Here is a 21069-nt window from a genome sequence, read left to right on the forward strand (position 1 = left end):
TGTTTTGGCACGGAGTACGATGTAAGTATTTATGCTTTAGCATCTCGCATAAGTGTGAATGTTAACATGATAGCATGCTTACCATGTGGCTAGATGCTTATGTGTTATAAACTGCCTGAATGCCTGTGGGTGAAGATTGGATTGTTTAAGTTGGAACAGCTCATTGAAATCCGTGTTTTAGCCTACTTGCGAGTAGTAAATCCCAAAGCATTTTCAAAACAAACGGATATGCAACGCTTGTTTCCAAATTAAGCGGTCTAGTCTATACTTTTGTGTTGTGCGCATCACATAGTAATTCTAGGCTAATAATCGGAATAAGAACACATAACGTTTTCAAAAACGGATATCATGGTTAGTAGAGACCGATCTTCGGATCGGGCGAGAGGGGGTGCTCATAGCTAACCTTCCCCAATCGTACCCAAGCTCCTGAGCCGAGACAACTTTGGTGATGACGGACATGTGGCCTTAGGCAACGAGTCAGGGTTTCCTAAATTCCCCCATTAAAAATATTTAGGTGGCGACTCTGTATCTGGCAAAGCAGTCCATGTTTGGCACTTCTTTTTCTAAAAAAATCTGTTTTCTCAAAACGATTTGCCAAATTTGGACTCTTTGGCTCAGATCAAGAACCATGACACAAATCGAGTCCGAACTGTAGCGGGGCCCCTCGCGGGCGCGTCTACACACAGCTTCTCCTTGATTTTGTAGTTCTGTATCCAATAGTGGAGACTCACCATTGTCATCCTCAGTTGTTGCTGGAGTAGGTGCACCTGTGTCATCTATAACCACATTGATAGATTCCATTAATGATGAAGTTCGCAGGTTATAGACTCGAAAAGCCCTACTGTTGGTTGAATACCCTAGAAAAATACCTTCATCACTTCGGGAGTCAAATTTGCCCAAAGGCTCTCTATCTTTGAAGATGTAACACTTACTCCCAAAGGTTTTGAAGTATTTTACATTAGGTTTCAATCCCTTCCACAATTCATATGGAGTTTGTAAAGTGCCGGGCCTTAAATACACGCGATTTATGACATAAACAGCAGTATTTAGGGCTTCAGCTCAAAACTTTGGAGGAAGTTTCTTACTAAGGAGCATGATCCTAGCCATTTCTTGAACAACCCTGTTCTTCCTCTCAACAACTCCATTTTGTTATGGAGTAATGGGTGCAGAAAATTCATGCTTAATTCCATGCATATCACAAAAATCCGAAAACGAACTATTTTCAAACTCACGACCATGATCAGTTCGGATTCTTATGATACGCCCAATTGAAACACCCTGTTCATTTTGGATTTTAAAGACTAAGGCCTGGAAAGCATCAAGCGTATCAGATTTTTTCCTTAAAAAATTTACCCACGAAAATCGAGTAAAATCATCAACAGTTAAAAAAATGTATCTTTTACCTCCGATGCTTTCAGTGCGAGTAGGACCCATTAAATCCATGTGAACCAATTCAAGAGGACGTTTGGTTGTAAAGTTGTTCACCTTTTGATGAGGGGCACGGGTTTGCTTTCCAAGTTGACATGGGCCACACACATGGCTCAAATTCTTACCCAGTTTAGGTACTCCCCTCACAAACTCTTTGTTGGCTATCTTAGTTAGGTCTTTGAAATTCATGTGACCTAATCTTTGATGCCATAGGTCGATGTTACTAATGATGGCAGAGTGACAAGTGAGATCATTAGTAGTAACAATCCCATATCAGTTATCAGATGTGCGAACCCCATACAAGACAGTATTTCCCTTTTTATCCAAAATTTCACATTTATTTTTTGAAAACAATACTTCATGATAGGAATCACACATTTGACTAATGCTCAAAAGATTTGCTTTAAGACCATCAACAAGTAGAGCATTATCAAGCTTGGGAAGACCAGCAACACTTATAGAGCCCTTACCAATGACTCTAGAAGTGCCGCCATCTCCAAAGGTAACGATTCCTCCTTCATATTTTTCAAGGGAGGTGAAGTAGGATTTGTTACCGAACATATGACGAAAACACCCACTATCAAGATACCACATGTGTGAATCACGTGCTTTTAGAGCAGTGTGAACAACTAAACAAGCCAAATCATCTTTTCTCACCCAAATCTTTTTAGTCTTGGTATTCCGCCTAGACATGTAAGGTTGTCTCCTAACCCAAAAAGTATTTGAATTTCTACCCTTTTGAGACACCTTACCAAACAATTCATAGCAATAAGGACGAATGTGGCCATACCTACCACAGTGATGACAAATAAAAATTGGTTTTACATCTTTTTTGGTGATCTTACCAGCTTTAGGTAGATGAAGAGAGAGATCAGCCTGGTCTACCTTCAACTTTCCCTTTGCTTGAGTCTTCTTGTCATGTGAAGTAGAGGCATGTCCCTTGTGAGCTGTTGCACCATAGCCTAACCCGCTTTTGTCACAACCCATTTGTTGAGACCCGAGGATGTCTTCTAAAGATTTGGAACCTTTGTTCCACATGGCAATAGTGGCTCTAGCAACACGGAGCTCTTCATCTTTTTGACAGACTATCTCTTCCAATGTAGCTTGTGACAACTCAAGACTTTCAAGCTTTTCTTCATATGTGGAATACACCTTCAGAAGTTCATTCCTTTCAGTTTCACAGGATAGTAGTTTTCCATATAAGTCTTGCCTGTCACTTGAGATCTTGACGATATTCTGTTTTGCTGCTACAAGTTCTGCTTTCAGCCTGACATTCTCACTCTCACATGTTTTGAGCTTGAGAGAGAGTTTGTCGCTGAATTTGGACAAATTCAGAGATTCCTCGTACAGCTTTTCGTAAGCTTGTTGTAGTTCATCGCCATTAATCTCATCATTGTCTTCAGATGTTTCATCATCCTCTTTTTGCTCTTTATTCTCCTTGGCCTCATCCAATCTAGCAACTAAGACTGAAAAGTTGCTGGATGGTGGTGAATGTGAATTTCCTCTTTCATGGAATTGGCTCAAAATTTCCCATGCCTCTTTAGCCTTTGTGCAACGAACAACCCGTTGCTGTTCTTCAGCAGAAATTGCTCCACGAATAGTGATCAGGGCTCTCTGATTGCTCAGATTGTCAGCACTTTCTGTATCTTCTTCAATGCCCTGCCAGCCTTCTGGATCAAAAGCTCTCAGAAAAGCCCTCATTCTGATCTTCCAAAATAGGTAGTTACTCCCATCAAAGGTGGGAGCAAGATGCAAGTTCTGGCCACGAGCTAACTCTGCTAGCTTTGGAGGAGGTTGAGTGAAAGTGGACCAAAATGCCATGAAAGCACTATCCCCGTCTTCTTCTGATTCAGGTTCTTCGGGTTCTTGCTCTGACCCGCTTTCATCATCCCATGTCACAGTGTAGACTTTCTTTTGATTCTTTCTCGAAGGGCATTCAAGGGCAATATGACCATACCCTTGACATTCATAGCACTTGACCCCTTGCTCCTTTACAATCTTCTTTTCAGTTTTTGGAGCAAGTTTTGGTGGAAAAGTTTTGGGTTTTTCATTACTCTTGTCTTTTGAAATAGGGTCTCTGTCTCTGAAATTAGGCTTCTTTTTCTTCAAAAATTTTTTAAATTGTTTTGTAAACATAGCCGTCATCTCAGACTCTAAATCAAATTCAGTCTCCGGAGTTTTTGCAAACTCATGAGCACTAGTGAAAGCCACACTTTCTTGTTGTTTTTTCTTGGAAATCTGGTGGGCTTCATAAGTCTGTAAGTTTCCAACCAATTGACCAAGCTTGAGGATATCAACATTCTGAGCCTCCTCAATGGCTGTCACTTTTGATTGGAACCTTTCGGGTAAGAACCTCAAAATTTTTCCAACAACTTTAGCTTCCGGGATTTTTTCCCCGAGTGTGAAACAGGAATTCACGATATCACTAAGTTTTGCATAAAATTCATCAAACGTCTCATCATCGCGCATAAAAAGAGTTTCAAAAGCGAAGGTGAGACGTTGAATTTTTGACCTTTTGACAGACGTAGTACCTTCGTGAATCGTTTCCAAAATGTCCCAAGCCTCTTTCACTACCTCACACGTGCAGATACGACGAAACTTTTCAGGTGTGACAGAGCAAAACAGGGAATTGAGAGCCTTACTGTTCCAACTCGAGTTTTGGTAATCAATTGTGTCCCATTTATCAAGGGGTTTAGGAATATCAACACCATCAATGATGACAGTAGGTTTAGTTTGTACCATCGAGTAAAGGAGGTCTATGGGTCGAGTTACCTTCACGAATAGAATCCATATCACTAGTCACACAAAATCACACTCCTAAATTTTTAAAAAAAAAGAGTGACCCGCTCTGATACCAATTGAAAATCCTAAGTGATTCGTGATTAGATCAAGATTAAAATATTCCAAATCCCAAAAATCCAAAACATACAATCTAAACCAACAAGCACTTACGAAAGAGATTTAGATTGTTTGTTTTTTGGAATAAATAATAAATCGACACAAACGATTTTTACGTGGAAAAAACCACAATTGGACACCTCCAACTGTGATTAAAAAACCACGGGTGAAACGCCACTAATCAATCCACTACTGAAGTAAGAAAGATTACAAAGATAACACACAAATTACCCAACTCAGTCAATTTGTCTTCGAATCTTCTATAACTATTTCACCACGACTTCGTCTCGGAACTGATCAATCCTGAAGTTGAATCCACAACCTCACTTGTTGAATTAACGACTACGTATAGAATCAAACGCCTTTTGAAACTCTACACTTGAATCTTCAGAATCCACCGAAGAGAACTCTCTCTTGAATTTAAAGTAACCAACTCCTTGATGTATGTATTTTAGATCATGAGTGAAGAACTCTTCTCAAAACATCAAGGAAAACTCACCAAAACTTCAGAAGAAAACTTCAAACAAAACCCTAGGACTCTTGAATAAGATCTAGGAAAAGTGAGTCTTAAAAATAACCTAAACAGGTACAAATAGGAATCCCGAAACCGCGATCTCCGCTCGAGCGCCCAACATCCCGCTCGAGCGGCTTCAACAAAATACGAGTGTGGCAACACAGTGGTCCGCTCGAGCGCTTGATGACTTGCTCGAGTGCAAAATCACGCACTCCAGTACTTTCACAGACCTGTCAAAATACTGAGAACCCACAAACTCCGCTCGAGCGTCAATGTCCCCGCTCGAGCGGGAAGAACAAAAACACAGAAAAATAAACAACTTTAAAAACACAAAGTTTTGTATCCGGATTTGACAATCAAGGGACCTAACATTTTCAATATGTTTGAATCTTGAATTTGTGGAGGGAAAGGAAAAGAGAAGGAAAAAAAATGAAGTGAAAGGTGCTAAATTCTTTTCTTTTGTATGGTTGGGTTAGAAAAATGAAAAGAAAATGAATAGGTTTTTCTTTTTCTTTACTTTTTATTTTTTATTTTAGGTTGTTAATAAGTTTACGATTACACTACTACCAATATTTAAACTTTACACTATCTATTTTCTAATGAGATTATGTTTCCTTCTCTCCCATAAACACCATCAACCGCCACCATCACCAAATCCTCTCTGGTCAAAGATTTTAAATGTTTATTTTGCTTGGAATATATTTTGAATTATTTTAAAGGTAGGTAGTAATGCAAGTGTAGAAAAAAAAAAAAACCACATTAGAGTGGTAAATTTAAAAATTTGTAATTATTTTTTCAAAATACAATTGAGTTGTAATTTTTCGTAAAGAAAATTTAGTGGAACTGGGGTAAGTATTTGGATTTTTTTTTTTTTTTGTTTCATTTGTACTAGAGGTTTTTCAAAAAAAAATTTAAAAAACTTTGCATTTTAGCATCTACTCGATTGTATAGACCAAATAAGTTATAAAATTAAAATGGAAAATAATTGACTAAAAAAAGGTGAAAATAAGTTGGTGATGTTTTTAGCTCATTCTACACTAGATACACAAAAAATGTAAGAATATAGAGGCAAATTAAAAAAAAAAATAATTGCATTCAAAAAAAAAATAAAAAAAAAAGATAGAGTTTTTAGTTGGCTTGCCAGAAGCCACCAAATTTTATTGATTGAAATAGAAAAAACCATTATTTTTATGTTGAACATCATCACCAAGGATAGATCCAAAGGGTGCGATAGTATATTTAGATTTTCAAATTTCGGGGATCCATCCTTGATCATAATGATATTAATTTATTTATTTTATACATGAAAAAAATCCATCCTTGGTCATCACAATATTAATCTTTTAATGTATACATGTTAAAAAAAAAAAACCTTGGGCTAGCCATAACGAACACGTTCACTGGTCTACCCAGAGTTCAAGCGTTGAACCCACCTTTCAACTTTACCATCATCCAACCACCTTGGTGCACTCGCTTAAATCACCAGCAAACTCTACTCAGCTCGGCAATTATTAGATGTCTCAATCACACTTTATATTCAAACATTATGGGTTGTTTTTAAACAATGTGCGAGGGGTTCACGATTTTGCTACTACCAATGTTGAAAATTTACACTATCTCTTTTCTAATGAGATTATGAACGATGTGGGATTGAGTTATGATTCGACTACATCCAGTGTTTAAACTCTTCACTATCTCTTTTCTAATTAGAAAATTTAGTGGAACTGGGGTTCATTTTTAATGAACTTTTTTCAAAAAATTTCAAAAAACTTTGCGTTTTATAGTCTACTCGACTACATGGACCATATAAGTTACAAAAAATGAAAAACAATTCATTAAAAATAAAAGTGAAAATAAGTTGGTGATGTTTTTAGATCATGCCACACTCGATGCACAAAAAATGTAAAATCTTTGACACAAATTTAAAAAATATAATATTCAAAAGAAAAAGAAAAAGAGTTTTTTTGGTTAGTTGCCAAACCCACCAAATGTTATTGATTGAAATAGAAAAAATCATCATTTTTATGTTTTGTAATCATCACAAAGGACTAATCCACAGGGTGCGAAAGTACATATATTTAGATTTTCAAATTTTCAAGATCCGTCCATGATCATAACAACACTAATTTATTTATTTTATACATGAAAAATAAAAGCCCGTCCTTGATAATCACAATATTATTTTTTTAATTTTCTATTAGTCAAAAAAAAAAAAAAAAGAAGTGGTTGTCCAATGACTTAAACTAAAGCTATAGCCAGAGAACCTACAGGTTCACTGTCTAGCCTAAGTTCAACTAGGCCGGGCACAACTCACAGGTTCACTGGTCTAGCTTCAGTTCAACTAAGCTGGCCACAACCTACAGGGTTCAACTAAACTAACTAGAACCTAGAGGTTTACTCGGTCTAGCCTGAGTTCAACCAAGCTAGCTAGAACCTAGTGGTTTAATCGTTTTAGCCTAAGTTCAACTAAGCTAGCAAGAACCTACAGGTTCGCTGGTCTAGCCTGAGTTCAAGCGTTGAAGCCAACTATCAACTTTACCATCATCCAACCACTTTGGTGCCCTCGCTTGAGTCGTAAGCTAAAGCTACTTAGCTTGGCAATTATTAGATGTCTCAATCACCCATTATATTTAGACATTTTGCGTTGCTTTTAAACAATGTGGGATAAGTTTACCAATATTTAAACTTTACACTATCTCTCTTCTAATTAGATTATGAACGATGTGGGATAGATTTACGATTCTACAACTACCAATAGTTAAACTTTACACTATCTTTTTTCTAATGAGATTATGTTTCCTTCTCTTCCGTAGTAGCCGCCATCGTCTGCCACCATCACCGAACCGTCTTTTGTCTTCCCCACCTACAAGGACCAACCGCCACCCCCTCTCTCCCTTTCCTTTCTCTGGTAAGAAATCTAATCCTTCACTCAACAAGACTAATTCTTATACCATAGTTTGTTAATGTGTTTATATACCACATGGTTATGTTACATACTTATGTCACATTGTCTTTTTGTTTATGTAAAATTGCTTCAAATCCCTTATGTGGTGTGGTTCCATTGTTCAAGCACTAAATTACTTTGCAAAATAATGTGCTGAAGTAGGTATATCAAATGTGAAAAATGACGTCTTGATTGTTAAAGTATTTACAACGTAGCTGCTAGAATCAAATCATAACAGATTGAAATGGCTGATAAGTGACATTGTATTTTATAACCATTATGGCTGCACATTTTGTTCTTATTAATAAATTTCCTTCCGGTCATTTCAGTCTTAGAATGCATTGCAATAATGGAGTAGACGTGGCTAATCAATCGGAACTGCAGGGTTCCCATCCAAATTAATTAGTTTTATTGGGAAGCTGATATCCAAACTTCAAAAAAAATTATTGGAAAGCGGATAGCCAAACTTCAAATAAGACTTAAAACTCAACAAAAACTTGATTGCCAAGCTGCAAAGTGGCCTTTTACAAATTCCTTTTTTATTTTTATTTGTATTTTTTCAATATGTTTGAATCTTGAGTTTGTGGAGGGAAAGGAAAAGAGAAGGAAAAAAAATGAAGTGAAAGGTTCTGAATTCTTTTCTTTTGTATGGTTGGGTTAGAAAAATGAAAAGAAAATGAATAGGTTTTTCTTTTTCTTTATTTTTTATTTTTTATTTTAGGTTGTTAATAAGTTTACGATTAACTACTACCAATATTTAAACTTTACACTATCTATTTTCTAATGAGATTATGTTTCCTTCTCTCCCGTAAACCCCATCAACCGCCACCTTCACCAAATCCTCTCTGGTCAAAGCTTTTAAATGTTTATTTCTATTGGAATATATTTTGAATTATTTTAAAGGTAGGTAGTAATGCAAGTGTAGGAAAAAAAAAAAAAAAAAGCCCACATTAGAGTGGTAAATTTAAAAATTTGTAATTATTTTTTCAAAATACTATTGAGTTGTAATTTTTCGTAAAGAAAATTTAGTGGAACTGGGGTAAGTATTTAGATTTTTTTTTTTTTTTTTTTCATTTGTACTGGAGGTTTTTCAAAAAAAATTTAAAAAACTTTGCATTTTAACATCTACTCGATTGTATAGACCAACTAAGTTATAAAATTAAAATGGAAAATAATTGACTAAAAAAAAAGTGAAAAGATGTTGGTGATGTTTTTAGATCATTCTACACTAGATACACAAAAAATGTAAGAATATAGAGGCAAATTAAAAAATAATAATTACATTCAAAAAAAAAAAAAAAAAAGATAGAGTTTTTAGTTGGCTTGCCAAAAGCCCCCAAATTTTACTGATTGAAATAGAAAAACCCATTATTTTTATGTTGAACATCATCACCAAGGATAGATCCAAAGGGTGCGATAGTATATTTAGATTTTCAAATTTCGGGGATCCATCCTTGATCATAACGATATTAATTTATTTATTTTATACATGAAAAAAATCCATCCTTGGTCATCACAATATTAATTTTTTAATGTATACATGTTAAAAAAAAAAACCTTGGGCTAGCCAGAACGAACACGTTCACTGGTCTACCCAAAGTTCAAGCGTCGAACCCACCTTTCAACTTTACCATCATCCAACCACCTTGGTGCACTCGCTTAAGTCACCAGCTAACGCTACTCAGCTCGGCAATTATTAGATGTCTCAATCACACCTTATATTCAAACATTATGAGTTGTTTTTAAACAATGTGCGAGGGGTTCACGATTTTGCTACTACCAATGTTGAAATTTTACACTATCTCTTTTCTAATTAGAAAATTTAGTGGAACTGGGGTTCATTTTTAATGAACTTTTTTCAAAAAATTTCAAAAAACTTTGCGTTTTAGAGTCTACTCGACTACATGGACCAAATAAGTTATAAAAAATTGAAAAACAATTCATTAAAAATAAAAGTGAAAATAAGTTGGTGATGTTTTTAGATCATTCTACACTCGATGCACAAAAAATGTAAAATCTTTGACACAAATTTAAAAAAATATAATATTCAAAAGAAAAAGGAAAAAAGTTTTTTTGGTTAGTTGCCAAACCCACCAAATGTTATTGATTGAAATAGAAAAAATCATCATTTTTATGTTTTGTAATCATCACCAAGGACTGATCCACAGGGTGCGAAAGTATATATATTTAGATTTTCAAATTTTCAAGATCCGTCCATGATCATAACAACACTAATTTATTTATTTTATACATGAAAAATAAAAGCCCGTCCTTCATAATCACAATATTATTTTTTTTAATTTTCTATTACAAAAAAAAAAGAAAAAAGAAGTGGTTGTCCAATGCCGTAAACTAAAGCTATAGCCAGAGAACCTACAGGTTCACTGTCTAGCCTAAGTTCAACTAGGCCGGGCACAACTCACAGGTTCACTGGTCTAGCTTGAGTTCAACTAAGCTGGCCACAACCTACAGGGTTCAACTAAGCTAGCTAGAACCTAGAGGTTTACTCGGTCTAGCCTGATTTCAACCAAGCTAGCTAGAACCTAGTGGTTTAATCGTTTTAGCCTAAGTTTAAGTAAGCTAGCCAGAACCTACAAGTTCGTTGGTCTAGCTTAAGTTCAAGCGTTGAAGCCAACTATCAACTTTACCATCATCCAACCACTTTGGTGCCCTCGCTTGAGTCGTAAGCTAACGCTACTTAGCTTGGCAATTATTAGATGTCTCAATCACCCCTTATATTCAGACATTTTGCATTGCTTTTAAACAATGTGGGATAAGTTTACCAATATTTAAACTTTACACTATCTCTCTTCTAATTAGATTATGAACGATGTGGGATAGATTTACGATTCTACTACTACCAATAGTTAAACTTTACACTATCTTTTTTCTAATGAGATTATGTTTCCTTCTCTTCCGTAGTAGCCGCCATCGTCCGCCACCATCACCGAACCGTCTTTTGTCTTCCCCACCTATAAGGACCAACCGCCATCCCCTCTCTCCCTTTCCTTTCTCTGCTAAGAAATCTAATCCTTCACTCAACATGTCTAATTCTTATACCATAGTTTGTTAATGTGTTTATATACCACATGGTTATGTTACATACTTATGTCACGTTGTCTTTTTGTTTAAGTAAAATTGCTTCAAATCCCTTATGTGGTGTGGTTCCATTTTTCAAGCACTAAATTACTTTGCAAAATAATGTGCTGAAGTAGGTATGTCAAATGTGAAAAATGACGTCTTGATTGTTAAAGTATTTACAACGTAGCTGCTAGAATCAAATCACAACAGATTGAAATGGCTGATAAGTGACATGGTATTTTATAACCATTATGGCTGCACATTTTGTTCTTATTAATAAATTTCCTTCAGGTCATTTCAGTCTTAGAATGCATTGTGATAATGGAGTAGACGTGGCTAATCAATCGGAACTGCAGGGTTCCCATCCAAATTAATTAGTTTTATTGGGAAGCTGATATCCAAACTTCAAAAAAATTTATTGGAAAGCGGATAGCCAAACTTCAAATAAGACTTACAACTCAACAAAAACTTGATTGCCAAGCTGCAAAGTGGCCTTTTACGAATTCTTTTTTTATTTTTATTTGTATTTTTTCAATATGTTTGAATCTTGAATTTGTGGAGGGAAAGGAAAAGAGAAGGAAAAAAAATGAAGTGAAAGGTGCTAAATTCTTTTCTTTTGTATGGTTGGGTTAGAAAAATGAAAAGAAAATGAATAGGTTTTTCTTTTTCTTTATTTTTTATTTTTTATTTTAGGTTTTAATAAGTTTACGATTATACTACTATCAATATTTAAACTTTACACTTTCTATTTTCTAATGAGATTATGTTTCCTTCTCTCCCGTAACCATCATCCACCGCCACCATCACACAAATGATATATTTTGGGAACTAAAAGTGCAATTTTATATATGAGTTTCTACATTTATCCCCGACTTTGATGGCCGTCAACTAACAGAATTTGATTTGAAACCAAATTAAAATACTTTTTCATTCATCGAGAACCAAATTGACACAATTTAAACATTGATACAAATATTATACTTTGTGGGCTAAAAATATAACTAATCCATAATTCATTCTATAGTAAACTGGACAGATACTTCATATAACACTAATATCAAAAAAAAAAAATAAAAAAAAAAATATTAGAATCTTGTGCACCATGGATCATGGTGGCGGCTGGTCTTATTCTCGGCAGGTTGAAGAGTGTATTATGACATTTTTTTAAAAAAATTATTTGCCTCAAATCGTGGAAAAGATCAGCAATAAAAGGGATGTTTTTTCTTCTTATTTTTCTTAATCTATGGAGTGATGTTGTCATTCAGAACCCAAATAATAAATTGTCTTATTCTCTGCAGGTTGAAGAGTGTATTATGACATTTTTTTAAAAAAATTATTTGCCTCAAATCGTGGAAAAGATCAGCAATAAAAGGGATGTTTTTTCTTCTTATTTTTCTTAATCTATGGAGTGATGTTGTCATTCAGAACCCAAATAATAAATTGTCTTATTCTCTGCAGGTTGAAGAGTGTATTCTGACATTTTCTCTAAAAAATTATTAGCCTCAAATCGTGGAAAAGATCAGCAATAAAAGGGATTTTTTTTTCTTCTTCTTATTTTTCTTAATCTATGGAGTGATGGTGTCATTCAGAACCCAAATAATAAATTTTGATTTAATATTTATGACCTCACGATCGTGCTTGATTGTTGAATTAAGTTTACTAAATTATGAGTATAGTGAAATTGAAAATTGAAAATGCTAGTTTAATACTACTAGATTTGAAATGTAAGATAAATTGTATTTGTTTGTGCATTATTATGATGATATTAGAGGATTAAAATTAAATTTATAGATAAACTCTTGGTACATAAAAAGAGTTTTATTGTTTTCATGAAGAGGGAATAAAATAGTCTTTTGGTCATCTAATCCCATGAGATTGGGCTATGAATCTCACCCTTAAAAGGAGATTAAATTCCTATATTACTTTGTCACAACCAAACAAAACATAAATTTTAATCAGACTCACAAATTAACAATCCAATCCTCATCCGCAAGCAGACGATCAAACATGGTCCATGAGTTCGAAAAACAGATTTATGACCAAAGTTGGCACTTGATATTAAAAATAATAATAACAATATAGTTTGAGTTTCACGCCTGGCATGATGAACTCTGAGCTCAAGTTGACAACAACTTCAGAGTTTGAAGAGCATCTCTATGTATGAGGATTGATTTGGAAGGCTAGCTCCGGCAAACAAAAATGAGTTGACTTGCAAATAGAGTATCTTTTTCAGCCAAGCAAGCCTGTAGAGAGAGTACTTGGAACATGACATTAGGGCTGCAAGTTAAATTATGTGTTCTCATTCCATAATTCTAACATTATTACAGATCAAATTAATTGAAAGCCTCAAATTATTACAACAATATTACAGATCAAATTAATTGAAAGTCAAACTATGTGTTCTCTTAATTATAATATTATTACATATCAAATTAACTCTGACAAACAAGTGTTCTCATTCAATAATTATCAAATTATTACAATAGTATTATTAAATTCACACCAGACCAGAGAGCTTGGGTCACCCCGGATTCCTAGTCAAAATGCCTAGATATTATTAAACTACTACAGAATTGTAATTGGTCCACGATAGTATAAATTGTACTAAATATGAGAAAATCCACTATTTATTATACAAAAATTATCTATACACTTTGATTTATTATATTTTGTTTAGGACAAATTACACTAATGGTCTCTATAATTTAGGATTTATTTCACTTTGGTCCCTAACTTTTTAATTGTGGCCCTAAATTTTGAATCTTATTTCAAATAAAGACAATTGAAGATACCATTGCTTAATTTCAAGACCAAAATTGTTAATTTGATAAAATATAAACTAATTTGACAAAAATAAACGTCAAAAAAATATTTTTGATTTTTTAAAAATTATTTCTATCTACCAAAAATGAAATTATATAAAATTGATAAATCTTTTACACATTTATTTATATTTTTTACCAAATTAATTTTTATTATGTGTTTGGATGATGATCATGTAATGAGTGGTTATTTTTATTTTCATTAAATTAGTTTTTATTTTTTCAAAAGTCAAATATGGCAATAACTTTGATATCATTATTAAACAAATCCATTAAATCAAAAAATCCAAATCTAAAAACATTTCATATATTAAATATATCGATTACACATTAAAATCCTATCAACCACCATTACATGGTCATTATCCAAACACATAATAAAAATTAATTTGGTAAAATAAATAAATAAATAAATGCGTAAAAGATTTATCAATTTTACATAATTTTATCTTTGGTGGGTAGAAATAATTTTTAAAAATTCAAAAATATTGTTTTTGACATTTATTTTTGTCAAATTAGTTTATATTTTAGCAAATTGATAATTTTGCCCTTAAAATTGAGTAATGGTCTTCAATTGTCCTTATTTGAAACAATATTAAAAATTCAAGATTAAATGTGTCACAATTGAAAAGTTATGAATTAAAATGACACGTACCTCAAACTATAATGACTGTTAATGTAATTTGTCCTTTTGTTTATTATCGCATATATCATTGTTTGATTGATCTAACAAGTCTCACCAATCATACAGATCATATATTGTTTATCATCATTTCATTATTCATCCTTCAGTCTTCCTCCTGACCTTGGACCACCACCCTTATTCAGTACTTGGGTTACCATGTTTCCACGTCAACAACCAAGCCAATCTCATTGCAAAGTTTCAATAATTTCAGCAAAAGAATCTTCATTCATATATATATATATATGGGAAGTGAGTTGTACTATAGTCACAACACAACAAACACGTACTCTCCATTTGAGCATATTCTTGCACAACCACTCATGGGTATGAAAAGTGGCTCCCTCCAACTTCTCTTTCTCATTTTCTTCTTTTACCTTCAAACCATAAAACTCAGCACCTGCTACAAGAGTGTCAATGGCGGTTGCATAGAAATTGAGAAGAAAGCACTTCTCAACTTCAAACAAGGTCTCACGGATCCTACAGGCCGGCTTTCTTCCTGGGTTGGAGAAAATTGTTGTATGTGGCAAGGCGTGAGCTGCAACAACAAAACTGGAAATGTCATCAAGCTCAAACTTCGCAACTCATTTCCAAATAGTTTTGGCATCAATGGAACGGGTCAAAGCATAGGAGGTGAGATCAATCCTTCTATACTCGATTTGAAATATTTGAGTTATTTAGACTTGAGTATGAATAACTTTGGAGGGATCCAAATCCCAAATTTCCTTGGATCCCTCACAAATTTGAGATATCTCAACCTCTCTGGTGCATTTTTTGGTAGGACAATCCCACCAAATCTCGGAAACCTTTCAAGCTTGCTTTATCTTGATCTCAGTTCCTACTTTGATGATTCAAATGTCAATGATTTGAGATGGATATCAAGTCTTTCATCTCTGAAGTACCTTAATTTGGGAGGTGTGGACCTTAGTAAGGCTGCATCCTCTTGGCTTCAAATTATCAATATGCTTCCATCCCTTTTAGAATTACATTTGCCTCAGTGTGTGCTTCTCAACCTTCCACCCTCTCTTCCTTCTATCAATTTTACATCTCTTTCAGTACTTGACCTCTCCAACAATGGCTTCAAGTCCACAATACCCCAATGGTTGTTCAATCTTAGTTCCCTTACCCAACTTGATCTCAACTCCAACAATCTCCAAGGTGAAGTTTCAGATGCCTTTACGAAGCTAACTTCCCTTCAAAACCTTGATCTCTCACAAAATTCCTTCATTGGAGGTCAATTGTCAAGAAATCTAGGGAAGTTTTGTAATTTGCAGATGTTGGAACTTTCTTTCAACAACATCACAGGAGAGTTAACTGAATTCATCAGTGGTTTATCTGAATGCCCTAGTAGTAGCCTACAGACATTGGACCTGGGATACAACCAATTGACTGGCAACCTGCCTAATACATTGGGATACGTAAAGAAATTGCAGTATCTTATACTTTGGAATAACATGTTCCAAGGTCCGATTCCAAACTCCATCGGGAATTTATCTTCCCTGGAGGAATTATACCTCTCCAACAATCAAATGATGGGGAGCATCCCACAAAACCTTGGGCAGCTCTCGTCGTTAGTTGTATTGGAGCTCTCGGATAATTCATGGGAAGGTGTTGGTACTGAAGCTCATTTTGCAAATCTCTCAAACTTGAGGGAAATCTCAATTTATAATCGATCACCAAATATTTCAATGATCTTCAACATCAGTTCTGATTGGATTCCTCCTTTTAAACTCACATTCATCAAGATCAGATCATGCCAGTTGGGACCCAAATTCCCAACATGGCTTCGAAATCAAAGTGAGTTGAACACTTTGGTTCTTGTCAATGCTAGAATTTCAGACACAATACCAGACTGGCTTCGGAAGTTGGATTTGCAACTCAGTGAACTAGATCTATCTGATAATAATTTAAGCGGACATGTGCCTAACTCATTACGATTTAATGTCTTTTCCGGTGTTGATCTGAGTACAAACAACTTCGAGGGTCCTCTACCACTTTGGTCTTCCAATGTGAGCACACTGTATCTACATAATAACTTGTTCTCTGGACCAATTCCTCTAGACATTGGTGAAGTAATGCCCCACTTAACAGACATAGATATCTCTAGTAACTCTCTAAATGGTAGCATTCCTATGTCCATAGGTAAACTAAATGCTATCACGACCCTAGCCATCTCAAACAATCAACTTTCTGGAGAAATTCCTGACTTTTGGATTAATATGCCAGATTTGTACTTTATCGATGTGTCAAACAATAGTCTATCTGGTATAATACCAATCTCAATGGGTTCCCTAAAATTCCTTAAATTCTTATATCTCTCGAAGAACAATCTTTCAGGGGAACTTCAATCCGCATTGCAGAATTGTACAGCCATGGAAACCATCGATATTGGAGACAATCAAATATCTGGGTACATTCCATCTTGGATAGGAGAAAGAATGCCATCTTTGTTGATACTACGTTTGCGGAATAATTCCTTTACTGGAAACATGCCTTCACAAATATGTAGCCTCTCTACACTTCACATATTGGACCTTTCACAAAATAATTTGTCAGGAATAATTCCACCATGTTTAGGGAATTTGAGTGGTATGAAATCTGTGCTTAATATGAATACTGAGCAATATGAGGGGAGTTTGCAGGTGGTTGCAAAGGGAAGTATAATGGAATACAAGGATACAATCCTTTACCTTGTGAATGTTCTGGATCTCTCAAGTAATGATTTATCTGGAAATATTCCTGAAGAACTAACAAGCCTTTTCCAATTGGTCACCTTGAACTTATCAATGAATCAGTTGACTGGAAGGATACCGGAGAATATTGGAAACATGGAACAGTTAGAAACACTTGACCTCTCAAAGAACAAACTTTTAGGTCCTATTCCACCAAGCATGGCATCGTTGACTTTTTTGAATTACTTGAACTTATCATATAACAACTTGTCAGGTAAAATCCCCACAAGTAACCAGTTTCAAACATTCAATGATCCATCAATTTATGAGGGTAACCTTGCACTTTGTGGCCTTCCACTACTGACCAAATGTATTGACAATGTTGGGCCAACTCCTACTGAGACCAAAGAAGCTGCAAATGATGAAGATAAGTTTGAAATGCTATGGTTATCCATCAGCATAGGATTGGGATTTTTCACTGGGTTTTGGGGAGTTTGTGGCACTTTGATAATCAAGAAACATTGGAGGGATGCTTATTTCCATTTCCTTGGGAAATCTAAAGACTGGATCATTGTATTTGTCTCAAGACATGCTTATCGCATGACAAACAAGCTTTACATGTAGATCACAATAAATACGGTTGTTTTATAAAGCAATGTGTCATTTCTAATAATTTGCAAACGATCCTGTATACAATTGACAATAATACAACAACGTTCATAATCATTTTCAAAAGTATTTATTACTGTATGAGATTTCATTTAAGTTGATAAGAAGATTTAGGTTGGTCTCAATGAAAAAATAAAAAGCAATACAGATACAAATTCAAGAGCAGACATTCATGGTTTCTTATCTAAGATTCAACTTATACAAAACTAGGAAAAAATCTATTAACCCTAGAGAGAAGAAAAAAACAGAAGATCTGCATTTCTTTTGGCAAAAACCAACTAAAGCTAAAGTTTCGTTAAAGATCATTTCCACAGGGTAGAACCCCCTTAGGAGATATAAGATTTTCACAAGGTTGATCTTGAGCCTCCATCCAAGAACGAATACTTTCATTTAAGAGAATATTTTTGGATGTGGAGGTCGAAGGGTGGTGGCCTAAGAAGTACTACGGACACCTTTAAGAAAGTGACATGTCCATGTCGGATACCGACATTTGTCAAACACTTCCCGGCACGTGCCCGGCACTTACCAAAACATGTCCTATTTTTTTTTTTCAAAAAGAAATCCAAACACTTTTCGGACACTTGGAGGACACCTGTGTCCATTACTTAAATATGCATGTCGATAGATTAGAAATATAAAACTATTTATAAATTTGAATAAAATAACTTAGTATATAATAACAAAAGGAAAAAAATGTAAATATATAGAAGTTTATTGCACTTTTTTTAATCTATGAATGAGATATAATAAAGGGTTAATTACATATTTTACCCCTATAGTTTTATCCAAATTTCACTTCGATCACTATAATTTTAAATTCAACAATTTAGTCCTTACAAGTGTAATTTCAATTTGGTCTTTCTGTCCACATTGGAGTTTAAAATTAGCATTTTTGGGACACTAGTTGATTTTCTAAGGTGTACACATAGAAAAAAGTAACCAAAATTTAGATGGAATGACCAAATTGTTCAAATTGAAATAATATGGACTAAAGTGAAATTTGGGTCAAACTATAAGGGTGAAAAGTGTAATTAACCCTATAATAAATATATAAAATTATATATTTTATATGCATCCCACACGTGTGTTGTATTCTACATTTTTTGAAAATTGTCCTGTCAGCGTATCCATGTTCGTGCTTCTTAGGTGATTTTTATAGGGTAGTAGTGGTGGTGGGGGAGGAGGTGGTGTTAATGGTGGTAATGGTGTGGTTGGTTGGCAGCAGTAGTGGTGGTAGGGGACCATGGTGGTGGGAGTTATGGTGGTGGTGGTGGTGGTGGTGGTGGTGGAGAGGAGGTGGTGGTAGTGAAGGCAATGGCAATGGTGGGGTATTGGTCGGTGGTGTGGAGGTGACATTTTCCATTGACTTCCATTTCTCATTATAGCAAATACCAAAAAATGTAGAAAACATTTTCTAAAAAAACAATTTTGCCCAAACAAATGACGAGTAAAGGAATGTACCGACTCTGTTTTTTGTACAACACCCTCACAATGTAATAAGCTTAAACTGGTTATAGACTATTAATCAACTAAACCAGTTCAAACTTCACTTGTAAGAGCATCCACAGGGGGTTGCCAAAGGAGTTGCCATTGCCAAATTTTGGCAAGAATTGGCAAAAACAGGTCTCCGCTGGCATGCTATATTGGCCGCCATATTATAGCAATGCCAAAGCTTGTTCCAAACTTAGCACAAGCTTTGGCAATGCCAAATGTGCCAGATCATCATCCCCAACTACTTTCTTTCCTTCCTCCCTTTCTTTCCTCCCTCCATTTCTCACCCTTTCCCAGCAAAAACTCCCCCAAACAGATTATAATATTTTGTAACAAAATTCACCAAAAATACAAACAACCTAAAACCAACAACAACAACAATAATCAAGCAATTTCAAACAAATTTCAAGCAATATCAAACAAATTTCAAGCAATCTCAATTAATCTAAAGCAATTTGAAGCAAATTTGAAGCAATTCTCCATCATCATAAAGACCATCTCAAAAAAAAAATTACCTGGATTTCAAGATGCGTGATGGATTTCAGACAATTTCAGCAATCTCATGCTTTCGTCTTGTTCATCTTCTTCATTTGTTTGCGTCGTCTTAGGGTTTTGTCTTCATCTTCTCTATTAGAAAGACGATTTGAAGGAGTCGATTTCAAGAGTTTCGGGTTTTTCATATGGATCGGTTTAGGGTTTAGAGAGAGATGAAACAGAGGGAAGAGAGAGAGCCAAAGGACTATCTGTGGAGATAGAGATGGAGGTATCTGCGCGAGAGACAAAGTAAGGCAGGAATGATCGGGTTGAGATACAGATGGAAAGAGAGAGAGAGAGAGAGAGCAAGGATGAAGATAACAGAGAGAGAGGTCGAAAAGGAGGAAAGAGAGAAAGGAAAAGGATCTGAGGAGCAAAAATTGGCTATAGTATAACCGTTACTCCATACCACAATGTCTAACCGTTACTCCATGTCACAATGATGACATGATGTAACCCACCAATCAAAATTCAATAATACACTGCTTGGCATCATTGTATCACCGAACAGTTTCCATTACTTGTGTTACACTTATTTATTTTCGATCATTTATTTAATTATATTTTAAATAACTACATTAAACCCATCAAATAAATATGCATTGGAATATAAAAGTCTCACAACCTCACATTCATCAGAGTTTCATTACAAAAGTATTACATGTTAACAACAAAAGCAAAATGCCCTACGGGCTTACAGCTTTCCAAGTTAACACTTGGTTACAACAAAAGAGTACTAACTCATTTACATATTTAGCCATTGGCTTGAATTTACATGTAATATATCAAAAATAAAACGACAAAAGTATGTACGCCTCTAGCCTCCCAAGCTATGTCCTTGGAGGTGGCATGCTACCTGTACCTGAAAATGATATTCCCATATAGGGTGAGCCACAGCCCTGTAGAAATACACTAAACCAACCATGAACAATGACTAAAAGATTAACAATTGATAGATAGTCAACACTGATACATTCACATAAATCACATATTTATGTCATACGACTTATGAGTCCAAGTTACTTTTCATTTTTCCTTTTTCAACAGATAAGCATATTAGCTCTATCTTCATCTCAACAGATATGTATAAAAACTATATCCCACATTCATAGATAAGCATATTGTAACAAGCCCGCGGGGGACCTCGCTACAGCTCGGACTCGATTTCGTAGTCACGGTTCTAAATCTGAACCAAAGAGTCCAAATCCGGCAAATCGTTTTGAGAAAACAGATTTTTGAAAGAAGTGTCAAACATGGACTGCTTTGCCAGATACAGAGTCGCCACCTAAATGTTTTTTAATGGGAAATTTAGGAAACCCTGACTCGGTGCCAAA

The 21069-nt window shown here is 34.9% G+C and overlaps 1 long non-coding RNA gene across 1 annotated transcript; it reads right to left on the reverse strand.

Moving 5' to 3' along the window:
- Nucleotides 1–12784: 12784 nt before the first annotated feature.
- LOC114256279 (uncharacterized) lies at nt 12785–20184 on the reverse strand. The gene is made up of 2 exons (XR_003627132.2): nt 19717–20184; nt 12785–13142 (listed from the first exon to the last, which is right to left on the reverse strand). It is a non-coding gene; the product is annotated as an uncharacterized LOC114256279 (long non-coding RNA).
- Between the last annotated feature and the right edge of the window lie 885 nt (nt 20185–21069).

The sequence above is a fragment of the Camellia sinensis genome, chromosome 1, assembly GCF_055761805.1.
Source record: "Camellia sinensis isolate YWXY chromosome 1, ASM5576180v1, whole genome shotgun sequence".
NCBI classification, from domain to species: domain Eukaryota; kingdom Viridiplantae; phylum Streptophyta; class Magnoliopsida; order Ericales; family Theaceae; genus Camellia; species Camellia sinensis.